The 12659-nt window shown below is 44.4% G+C and overlaps 1 pseudogene; it reads right to left on the bottom strand.

Moving 5' to 3' along the window:
- Window positions 1-2219: 2219 nt before the first annotated feature.
- On the bottom strand, window positions 2220-12232 carry LOC106613160 (period circadian protein homolog 2-like; annotated as a pseudogene).
- Window positions 12233-12659: the final 427 nt, after the last annotated feature.

Here is a 12659-nt window from a genome sequence, read left to right as displayed (position 1 = left end):
CAAATATACACTGACATATACCATGAGACAAATATACACTGACATATACCATGAGACAAATATACACTGACATATACCATGAGACAAATATGCACTGACATATACCATGAGACAAATATACACTGACATATGCCATGAGACACATATACACTGACATATACCATGAGACACATATACACTGACATATGCCATGAGACACATATACACTGACAACTCAACAGCCTTTGATTCTCAAATGACTGCCTCACCTGGTTCACTAACTACTTATCAGATAGAGTTCAGTGTGTCAAATCGGAGTACCTGTTGTCCGGACCTCTGGCGGTCTCTATGGGGGTGCCACAGGGTTCAATTCTCGGGCCGGCTCTTTTCTCTGTATATATCAATGATGTCGCTCTTGCTGCGGGTGATTCTTTGATCCACCTCCACGCAGACGACACCATTCTGTATACTTCTGGCCCTTCTTTGGACACTGTGTTAACAAACCTCCAGACAAGCTTCAACGCCATACAACTCTCCTTCCGTGGCCTCCAACTGCTCTTAAATGCTAGTAAAACAAAATGCATGCTCTTCAACCGATCACTGCCCGCCCGCCCGACTAGCATCACTACTCTGGACTGTTCTGACTTAGAATATGTGGACAACTATAAATACCTAGTTGTCTGGCTAGACTGTAAACTCTCCTTCCAGACTCGCATTAAGCATCTCCAATCCAAAGTTAAATCTAGAATCGGCTTCCTATTTCGCAACAAAGCATCCGTCACTCATGATGCCAAACATACCCTCTTAAAACTGACTATCCTACCGATCCTTGAATTCGGCGATGTAATTTACAAAATAGCCTCCAACACTCTAATAGCCTCCAACCTCCAACTACTGCATATTGGATGCAGTCTATCACAGTGCCATCTGTTTTGTCACCAAAGCCCCATATACTGCCCAGCACTGCGACCGGCTGGGCCTCGCTACATATTCGTCGCCAAACCCACTGGCTCCAGGCCATCTACAAGTCTTTGCTAGGTAAAGCTCCGCCTTATCTTAGCTTACTGGTCACCATAGCAACACCCACCTGTAGCACGCGCTCCAGCAGGTATATTTAACCGGTCATCCCCAAAGCTAACACCTTTAGTCGCCTTTCCTTCCAGTTCTATGCTCCCAATGACTGGAACGAATTGCAAAAATCACTGAAGTTGGAGACTTATATCTCCCTCACTAACTTCAAGCGTTGCTTACCGATTGCTGCAGCTGTACACAGCCCATCTGTAATTAGCACATCCAACCAGCTACTTACCTCATCCTTGCTGTCTCCAGTCCACCTGGCCGTGCTGCTGATCCAGTTTCAACTGTTCTGCCTGCGGCTATGGAACCCTGACCTGCTCACAGGACGTGCTACCTGTCCCAGACCTGCTGTTTTAAGCTCTCTAGAGACAGCAAGAGTGGTAGAGATACTCTGATTGATCGGCTATGAAAAGCCAACTGACATTTTCTCCTGAGGTGCTAACCTGTTGCACCCTCGACAACCACTGAGATTATTATTATTTGACCCTGCTGGTCATCTATGAACATTTGAACATCTTGGCCATGTTCTGTTATAATCTCCACCCAGCACAGCCAGAAGAGGACTGGCCTCGCCTCAAAGCCTGGTTCCTCTCTAGGTTTCTTCCTAGGTTCTGGCCTTTCTAGGGAGTTTTTCCTAGCCACCGTGCTTCTACATCTGCATTGCTTGCTGTTTGGGGTTTTAGGCTGTGTTTCTGTACAGCACTTTGTGACATCAGCTGATGTAAGTAGGGCTTTATAACTACATTTGATTGATTGATTGATCCTCATATTTGTTTTCTGCTCTTTTGCACACCAGTATTTTTACTTGCACATCGTCATCTCCACATATCATTCCAGTGTAAATTGCTAAATTGTAATTATTTCGCCATTATTGGCATATTTATTGCCTTACCTTCTTACTTAATTTGCTCACACTGTATACATATTTTTCTATTGTGTTATTGACTTAAAAAAATGTTTTTAAACGGTTACGACGGTTATTACATTTTTCTGTCGGTCTTCATCCATAATGGTTGGTTACATGGTAATTGTCCCAGCCCTAGGCACACGACTGGTTTGAGTCAGCCCCAGCGTGAGTGAGTGTACTGTATGTCTCCACACTTTGTGAAGGTCCACTGTCAGTGGCTAAATATCGCCCTCTGCTGCTCAGAGTGTGTCATCTGTTACAAGTCAAAGTCTGGGTCGGGGTGGGGGGGTGGAGGACTCCTCTGTCTGGGTGGTGGGGGGCTGTCCCCCTTCTCTTCCTCCATGTTAGAAAGGTCCTCCTCGATAGGGGCTGAGGCCGAGTCCTCACAGTGCAAACACTCCTGATGAAATACAAGGATACGTGTAGGTACCCACATGAAGACATAGACTCATCTCTCTGTGTGTGTGTGTGTGTATACATGTGCATGTGTGTTTGAGTGTGAGAGGTGTGTGTGTGTGAAGCCTGACGTTTGATGTACCTTGACGGTGATGGCCTTGGGCAGACCCCCCCCCCCCCCTCACCCAGGGCTGTTCCTTCACTAGCTCCCTCTGCTGGAAGGAGGAGAAATGCGGCTGATTCTTCTGCATCAGTGTCAGCCTCTGCTGGTCCTCCCTCAACACCTTCTGGATGTCCCTGTACACACCAGGACACAGAGAGAGATAGCTCTATTATAAATGATTAACAACAGTGCTTCTCATCTACTCTTCATAGTGTTACCATCATGGCTTTCTTAATTAGCTAATAGCCAATTACTAAGTATGATCATAATTCCTATTTCATTACTTGTTATTATTATCAGCAAACTCTAAAGATAGTGTAGGTCAGTAGAAATCAATGTCTCTATAGTTTGGGTCAACATTCTGTTAGTATGGCTTGAATAGAACCATAATGGTGAAATATTGTTGTCACAGGCTACTAACAAAAACGGAGGTAATTATAAGCAAAGAGCAAGTAAACATCCACTTCCTTTCAGCCTTTGATAATGTTTTCAAGCAAGATTCAATAGGAACAGTAATAAAATACCAATAATAAACCAGGTCATAAGAAAAATATCCCCACAATGACCCCCTTCTGCTATTGGTCGGTGGTCCTGTCAATCACTCACTGTTAGGGCATCTGATAGGTCATCATGATGTTCTCGTCGGCGTTGGCCATGAGCAGCCAGAGGGGTTCCTGGTGGACATACTCGATTAAGTGTTCTCCATCCCCCTCCCCTGGCCTTGACTATGGACTTGGCTCTGTCCAGCCTTAGATTCAGCCTCCACCCTCTCTCTGGCCTTAGCCTTGACCTTGGCCTTCGGGTCATTCTCCAGGGAGTCCACACTGCCAAAGTACTTGCAGGTGTCATTGCCTCCTAAAGACAAGAGGAATATTTAAAGGCATGAGCCTTGAGACAGAGGGATAATGTGAGGTAATGTGAGGTTGAGAGTTTGAGAGAGACACAGTGTTGCAGTTTGGTTGGGCAAGGTGAAGTACAGATGACTGCTGTGTTTGTGCTGACCTTTCCTCCTACCAGAGGCACTGCTGGATGTTCCCCTGTCATTGGACCCGGAACCAGAGCAGGACCAAGATCTACACCCAGATCCAGAACCGGAGCCAGACACAGAGGATGAGTTGGTCTCATTATGCAGCAGGATGTCCAGCAGGTCACAGGAAGAGTCCTCACAGTGCAAACACTACAGTACAGTGCTGCTGTACAATGCTACTGTACTGCTCCCTGGAGCTCCACTAGGGGGTGCCATGTTGTCCTCTAGCTGCAGCAGGTTGAGCTGCAGGGGCGAGCTGCAGCGAGACAAACAGTGGGGGGAACACAGCCAGCACCTGTCCAGTGGAGGAAGGGGTGGAGGAGAGGGACACTGCCCCCTCTCCGGTCTCAATAGCCAGGGCTTTGGGGGCCTCGGAAGGCAGGCCGAAGGGGAAGGCTTGGGTGGGGTAGGAAGCATGGGGGACAAACTGAGCCTGCACTGGGAAGGAGGGCTGGGATGGGAAGGCCTGCTGGGTAGTGTAGATCGTCTGTGCTGGGAAAGGCAGCTGGATAGAGTAGGCGGTTTGGAAGGGCTGCTGGGTAGTGTAAGCCATCTGAGGGGCTTGGAAGACCTGCTGGAGGTTAAAGGTATTCTGAGTGGGAATTCTGGGGGATGGATGCTGGTAGGTGTAGGCTAGTTGGGGCTGGTATGGGGGCTGCTCAGGAACGAAGGAAAGTGTAGGTGCTGCAGCCATTTCACCAATCTGTCCCAGCTGTCCTATTTCACCCATCTTTGGTCGCCTTTACTTCCAGTTCTCTGCTGCCAATGACTGGAATGAATTGCAAAAATCACAGAAGCTGGAGTCTTATATCTACCTCACTAACTTTAAACATCAGCTGTCAGAGCAGCTTACCGATCACTGTACCTGTACATAGCCAATCTGTAAATAGCACACCCAACTACCTCATCCCCATATTGTTACTTATCCTCTTGCTCTTTTGCACCCCAGTATCTCAACTTGCACATCATCATCTACACATCTATCACTCCAGTGTTAATGCTAAATTGTAATTATTTCGCCTCCATGGCCTATTTATTGCCTTACCTCCCTACTCTTCTACGTTTGCACAAACTGTACATATATTTTTCTATTGTGTTATTGACTGTACGTTTGTTTACTCCATGTGTAACTCTATGTTGTTGTTTGTGTCGCACTGCTTTGCTTTATCTTGGCCAGCTCACAGTTGTAAATGAGAACTTGTTCTCAACTGGCCTACCTGGTTAAATAAAGGTGAAAAAAAAATCCCTGGGGCTAAGCTTCTTGCCATCCAGGACCTCTATACCAGGCGGTGTCAGAGGAAGGCCCTAAAAATTGCTAGAACAGCCACCCTAGTCATAGACTGTTCTTTCTGCTACCGCATGGCAAATGGTACCAGAGCGCCAAGTCTATGTCCAAGAGGCTCCTCAACAGCTTCTACACCCAAGTCATAAGACTCCTGAACATCTAACCAAATGGCTACCTAGACTATTTGAATTGCCTGCCCCCCCCCCCCCATTTTTACACTGCTGCTAGTCTCTGTTATTATCTATAGTCACTTCTGATGAGTCCAAATTTGAGACCGCCGTGTCTTTGTGAGATGCAGAGTAGGTGAATGGATGATCTCTGCATGTGTAGTTCCCACCGTGAAGCATGCATGGAGAATGCAGTGTAGGAGGAGAACTGGTACTTCCTCTCCACCGTGACGGGGGTGATACAGCTCTCCAGATACCTGATGAAACTGTCCAGACAGCTGATCTGCTGGTAGGAGTAGACAGTCTGGTCGTTACAGGTGAGCTCCTCCACACTGGCAGCAGCAGTAGCAGTACTGTCCTTGACAAGCAGAGGGGGCACCACTGAGTCCTTCAGAAACGCCACAGGACTCTTATGCTGCTGTGTTCCTGCTGGAGACACATCTGTTAGCAAACACACACTCTCACAGACATGTGCATACACACACACACATTTAAAAACAAAAAAATGTCAATATTTCCCAACACACACACACACACACACACACACACACACACACACACACACACACACACACACACACACACACACACACACACACACACACACACACACACACACACACACACACACACACACACGCACCACTTACTGTCTGTGGTTTTCCTGGATTCAGGTTTGGAGGAAGAGGGAGAGGGAGAGAGAGAGGGAGAGAGAAAGTAGACCTGCTGGTCCTGACTCTTCAACATGTGGTCCCTTTTACAGATCTCCTGGAATGTCCTCTGTAAGACACAGAGCGAGAGAGTGAGAGAGAGAGAGAGAGAGATGGTGTGAGTGGGGAAGAGAGACAGAGCAAGTGATCTAGCCGAGAAAATAAAAAGACAATGATTTAGAATACTGAAGACAACCAGAAGAAATGTCGAGAGTGGTACCAACTCACCGGCTTGGATTTGCCTGGTTCATTAACCACATTCCTGTTCTCAATGGTTTTCCCATTCCCGTGGGAACCGTTGCTGCCATGGCTACCGTAACCACTGGAGCCCATGTTGTGGACCGGCTGTAGGAGGACAAGAGAGTGTTGTTATAGAAACACACAGATGTGATTTTATTACGATCTCTTTTAGTCCTAATTTGGACTAATCTTCCAAGAGTCCTTAAACATTAAAGTACCGTTTATAATACGATCACATTTTAACATATAACACACTGTTACTAACAGACATAATACAATGACATATTGACCAGATAAATACTCTAACAGTCTGAAAAGACAGATTGATTCCTTCATCTACCATAGTCTCGCACAACCTTCCAATTTATTATATTTAAATGGTTCTAAATTATTGCTTGAATTTACACTACCTTTCAAAAGTTTGGGGTCACTTAGAAATATCCTTGTTTTTGAAAGAAAAGCACATTTTCTGTCCACTAAAATAATATCAAATTGATCAAAAATATAGTGTCGACATTGTTAATGTTGTAAATGACTATTGTAGCTGGAAACGGCAGATATTTTATGGAATTTCTACATAGGCGTACAGAGGCCTATTATCAGCAACCATCACTTCCGTGTTCCAATGGAACGTTGTGTTAGCTAATCCAAGTTTATCATTTTAAAAAGGCTAATTGATCATTAGAAAACCCTTTTGCAATTATGCTAGCACTGCTGAAAACAGTTGTTCTGATTAAAGAAGCAATAAAACTGGCCTTCTTTAGACTAGTTGAGCATCTGGAGCATCAGCATTTGTGGGTTCGATTACGGGCTCGAAATGGCCAGAAACAAAGAACTTCCTTCTGAAACTTGTCAGTCTATACTTGTTCTGAGAATGAAGGCTAGTCCATGCGAGAAATTGCCAAGAAACTAAAGATCTGGTACAACGCTGTGTACTACTCCCTTTACAGAACAGCGCAAACTGGCTCTAACCAGAACAGAAAGAGGAGTGGGAGGCCCCGGTGCACAACTGAGCAAGAGGACGAGTACATTAGAGTGCCTAGTTGACGTTGAGACCGGTGTCTTGTTGATTGATGGTGTTCAAAAGAAGTTTGTTCCAGCAAACCCACTCCCTGATATTTCCCAGATCTACTTCTAGAGCTTGCTGTACCTGTTGAACCGATTGTCTTGCTGTATAAATTGTAGTATCATCTGCAAATATAGTAGCTTGAGTTAAGGCATAAGGAAGGTCATTGGTATATATTAAGTAAAGAAGTGGCTGCCATGAAGTATTCTACAGTTTAAAGCATGACTGTTTCTTGTCAGTTAAATATGATAACCCAATTCAATGTTGCCTCCTTAAACCCATAATGCAATCATTTTGTCAAAATTATTTCATGATCCACTTATCAAATGCTGCACTAAAATAAAAAAAATAGTACATCCACAAACCTGTCTTTATCCATAGCATTGAGCCTCTGGTCAGTCATGTCAACCAATGCAGTGGTAGTGGAATGCTTTTTGCGATAAGCATGCTGATTGGCTGTAATCAGGTCATTCTTTTCCATGTACTCCCATATTTGTCTATTTACAATAATGAATAGAGCGCCGCCGCTGGGTGAGCATTTTCTTGTTTGCTTATGGTGGAATACAGCTCATTCAATGCTGTCTTAGTGCTAGCCTCAGTCTGTGGTGGTATGTAAACAGCTATGGAAAATACAGATGAAAACTCTCTAGGTAGATAGTGTGGTCTACAGCTTATCATGAGATACTCTACCTCAGGTGAGCAATAGCTAGAGACTTCCTTAGATATCGTGCACAAACTGTTATTTACAAAAATACATAGTCCACCACCCCTTGTCTTACCAGACGCCACTGTTCTACCCTGTTGGTACAGCGTATAACCAGCCAGATGTATGTTGATAGTGTCATCGTTTAGCCACAACTCCGTGAAGCATAAGATATTACAGTTTTGAATGACCCGTTGGTAGTTTAATCTACCGTGTAGGTCATCGATTTATTCTCCAAAGATTGCACGTTTGCTAGCAGAATGGAAGGAAGTGGAGGTTTATTCAATCGCCTACAAATTCTCAGAAGGCAGCCCGCCCTCTGGCCCCTTTTTCTCTGCCTCCTCTTCACGCAAATCACAGGAATCTGTGCCTGTTCCCGAGAAAGCAGTATATCATTTGCGTCGGGTTCTTCAGACTCTTTAAGGGAAAAAAAGGATTCTGCTTGTCCGTGGTGGGTAATCGCAGTCCTGATGTCCAGAAGTTATTTTCAGTCATAAGAGACGGTAGTGGCAACATTATGTACAAAATAAGTTACAAACAAACAAACAAACACAATCGGTTGGGGACACGTAAACATCAGCCTTCTTCTCTGGCACCATTTTTTCTTGAGCCTTGCACATAAACAGATGAGGTGTTGTGTATAAATGTTAATGACCTCACCTCTCATCTATGTCCTGGAACACACAGCTGGGTGTGTGTGTCGTGGTGAAGATGCACTTGTCAGAAGGGATCCTGGGGGCTGGGAAGGAAAACAGAAACAGTTAGAAATTATGTGAAAAAGACAGATTGTGTTGAGTGTGTGTGTGTTAGGCTGTGAATGGGCATTAGGCTTGAATGTATGTGTGCATTCTAGTGTGTGTATGAGACTCACTGTTCGATAGTGCTGAGAGAGACATTGAGATCACAGAGAGACTGATGTCTGTGTGTGTCTTACCATCGTAGCCCGACTGTACCCTCTCAGCCAGTAGCAGCCAGCAGGACTGTTCCTCAGCCAACTCAGCAACCTGGACCTTCGTCAGGTAGGTGGTCATACGGAACAGGAAGTACTGCAGGCTCCCTCCTCTCCCACATCCACCACTATGCACCACACACACAGAGCATGGAGTCACAACATACATACATACCAACGCTACCTCCCCCTGTTCAACACTAAATTGCTTCTTTACATCATACAGAGCTCCTTAGTAGAGTCACTAACCACTAGGTGGTGATAAAAGACCAAAGCTGACTCCCTCATCCCATCCCTCCTCTCTCCCTACCACTCTAATCCTCCCCCTTGTGATCGATGGTTTCCTGCTCAACTGATGCGGCAGAAGGAGGATTTCTACAGCCTGCACTCCGTGGGAGAGGATTCTGAGAGAGAGAGAGCGAGAGAGAGTTATATATACAGTGCCTTGCGAAAGTATTCGGCCCCCTTGAACTTTTCGACCTTTTGCCACATTTCAGGCTTCAAACATAAAGATATAAAACTGTAATTTTTTGTGAAGAATCAACAACAAGTGGGACACAATTATGAAGTGGAACGAAATTTATTGGATATTTCAAAGTTTTTTAACAAATAAAAAACTGAAAAATTGGCCGTACAAAATTATTCAGCCCCTTTACTGTCAGTGCAGCAAACTCTCTCCAGAAGTTCAGTGAGGATCTCTGAATGATCCAATGTTGACCTAAATGACTAATGATGATAAATAGAATCCACCTGTGTGTAAAGTCTCCGTATAAATGCACCTGCTCTGTGATAGTCTCAGAGGTCCGTTTAAAGCGCAGAGAGCATCATGAAGAACAAGGAACACACCAGGCAGGTCCGAGATACTGTTGTGGAGAAGTTTAAAGCCGGATTTGGATACAAAAAGATTTCCCAAGCTTTAAACATCCCAAGGAGCACTGTGCAAGCGATAATATTGAAATGGAAGGAGTATCAAACCACTGCAAATCTAAAAAGACACGGCCGTCCCTCTAAACTTTCAGCTCATACAAGGAGAAGACTGATCAGAGATGCAGCCAAGACGCCCATGATCACTCTGGATGAACTGCAGAGATCTACAGCTGAGGTGGGAGACTCTGTCCATAGGACAACAATCAGTCGTATACTGCACAAATCTGGCCTTTATGGAAGAGTGGCAAGAAGAAAGCCATTTCTTAAAGATATCCATAAAAAGTGTCGTTTAAAGTTTGCCACTAACCACCTGGGAGACACACCAAACATGTGGAAGAAGGTGCTCTGGTCAGATGAAACCAAAATCGAACTTTTTGGCAACAATGCAAAACGTTATGTTTGGCGTAAAAGCAACACAGCTCATCACCCTGAACACACCATCCCCACTGTCAAACATGGTGGTGGCAGCATCATGGTTTGGGCCTGCTTTTCTTCAGCAGGGGCAGGGAAGATAGTTAAAATTGATGGGAAGATGGATGGAGCCAAATACAGGACCATTCTGGAAGAAAACCTGATGGAGTCTGCAAAAGACCTGAGACTGGGACGGAGATTTGTCTTCCAACAAGACAATGATCCAAAACATAAAGCAAAATCTACAATGGAATGGTTCACAAATAAACATATCCAGGTGTTAGAATGGCCAAGTCAAAGTCCAGACCTGAATCCAATCGAGAATCTGTGGAAAGAACTGAAAACTGCTGTTCACAAACGCTCTCCATCCAACCTCACTGAGCTCGAGCTGTTTTGCAAGGAGGAATGGGCAAAAATGTCAGTGTCTCGATGTGCAAAACTGATAGAGACATATCCCAAGCGACATACAGCTGTAATCGCAGCAAAAGGTGGCGCTACAAAGTATTAACTTAAGGGGGCTGAATAATTTTGCACGCCCAATTTTTCAGTTTTTTATTTGTTAAAAAAGTTTGAAATATCCAATAAATTTCGTTCCACTTCATGATTGTGTCCCACTTGTTGTTGATTCTTCACAAAAAATTACAGTTTTATATCTTTATGTTTGAAGCCTGAAATGTGGCAAAAGGTCGAAAAGTTCAAGGGGGCCGAATACTTTCGCAAGGCACTGTATATATCCAAGCAGACAGATTAATCCAGTTGAGTCTACTTCCAACAGCCTACCTGCTGCTCATCAATATCCACTGGATATGCCTGCAGACGTGCTTCATCATGCGTATACATGGGTACTGTAGTAACAGCTTGTATCGTTGAGTGCATAGAAGGGAAGAGATACGTCTGTGTGTGTAGAAGGGTCATATGTAGCTGTTCCAGTGCACATGCTCCAGGAGGGCAGATGGTAGGGTGTGGTGAAGCTGTAGAACACATTGACATCCTGAGGGGTCAGGAACTCTACAAACTTAGCGTTGGTGAACTGCTCCCGATTGCAGTGCAAGATGGTCGCCGCCTGGTCCGAGATGTACACTATCTTCTCTGTGATGAGAGAGACAGCCACAGCAAAAACATAATAAATATAAATAAATACAAATATCCTGAACCTGGTTATAACATTGCATTAATTGTACTGTAATTGTAGAAATGTGCTATTTGCAAAAAAACATACAAACAAATAAACCCCCCAAAAAGATAAATCGGTCTGTTTCAGAATGATCTGAACCTTTGCTGATTTGGTGGTCATTATCAGAAAGGTCAAGGGTACTCCTCTGTCTGTATCTGAAATAGACGCACTGTCTGTCTGTCTGTCTGTCTGTCTGTCTGTCTGTCTGTCTGTCTGTCTGTCTGTCTGTCTGTCTGTCTGTCTGTCTAAGAACACATTATGTTCCCTCACTAAAGTGCTCTTCAACCTGTACAGACTACAGGAGATGGATTATTTTGTGGAGTTTCAAGTGTTCTATGGAACCAGTAAGGGAAAGTAAAGACATTTTGGCTGGCAACAACACACTTTTCCCTGAGAGAAGAGACTTCACTGGGACTAATGTGCCATAGTCATTGATTAAAAAAAACAGTACAATTTGTTCTTTGTTGAAATGTGTTGCAGGCAGCATATCCCACATGGGTTGGCAAAGGAACGTAATACACTTTTTCATTTGGTTGTGTGCAGTGGTGTAAAGTACTTTAAAGTAGTAAAAATACAAACACTGGGCCAGTAAGCAGTAACTGAAATGTCGCTGGTTCGAATCCCTGAGCCAACTAGGTGACAACTCTGTCGATGTGCCCTGGAGCAATGCACTTAACCCTACTTGCTCTGGATAAGAGCTTCTGCTAAATTACATAAATGTAAAATGTTAACCTCAGACCTTATTTTCTACGTTTATCCTAAAACCTATTCCTTCCATATCCATTTTCTCCCATATGAATGGCCGAACCAACCAGATGTAACTAATTTCTGCTTCCTGTTCACCCAGAGAGGGGCGTCAACCTCCCGTACTATGTGGTCACTTCCTGAACCCTTTCTGTTCTATCAGACCATCTCCACAGACCATCTTTGCATTTGATGAATCAATGACCCAACCAGCTCAGTGAGAGGTACCTGGTAAACCACCTCTGTTTGCTCCACTGCCAGATGTTCTGTGATAAAGTTACAGCATCATCATCATCATCGTCGCCATGGATACAGGCGCCAGAGAGAGGTGTTTACACAGCAGACGACATTCCATCTTTTCAGTTCAATAAGCCAAGGATGGAGAAACCACAGTTCCATCTGTTAATCTAGTTGTATCTGCAAAATTGGCTGTTGTATAACAAATTGTAGCATGAACCAATCACATTAGAGCCCTGTGAGATGTGCCTATAATAAGATGTACCTCCATGACCAGCCAGGGGACACAGCTACCTGTACAATTGTCTGTTGCATAAGACCAATCACATAAGACCTCTGTGAAATCACAGGTACCACCATGAACAGCCATGGGACACAGCTAAAGCCTGGGTGTGATGGACATGTCATCTATGTACTTAAAAAGCGAATGGAGGACGCTTTTCCCCGTGGTTTATTTTCAAGCCAGCCAGGTAAGTTATACTCCTGTTGTAAAGATA

The sequence above is a fragment of the Salmo salar genome, chromosome ssa09, assembly GCF_905237065.1.
Source record: "Salmo salar chromosome ssa09, Ssal_v3.1, whole genome shotgun sequence".
Classification (NCBI taxonomy): Eukaryota; Metazoa; Chordata; class Actinopteri; order Salmoniformes; family Salmonidae; genus Salmo; species Salmo salar.
Note: the sequence above shows the minus strand (reverse complement) of the source record. Positions and strands in the feature narration are given on the sequence as shown.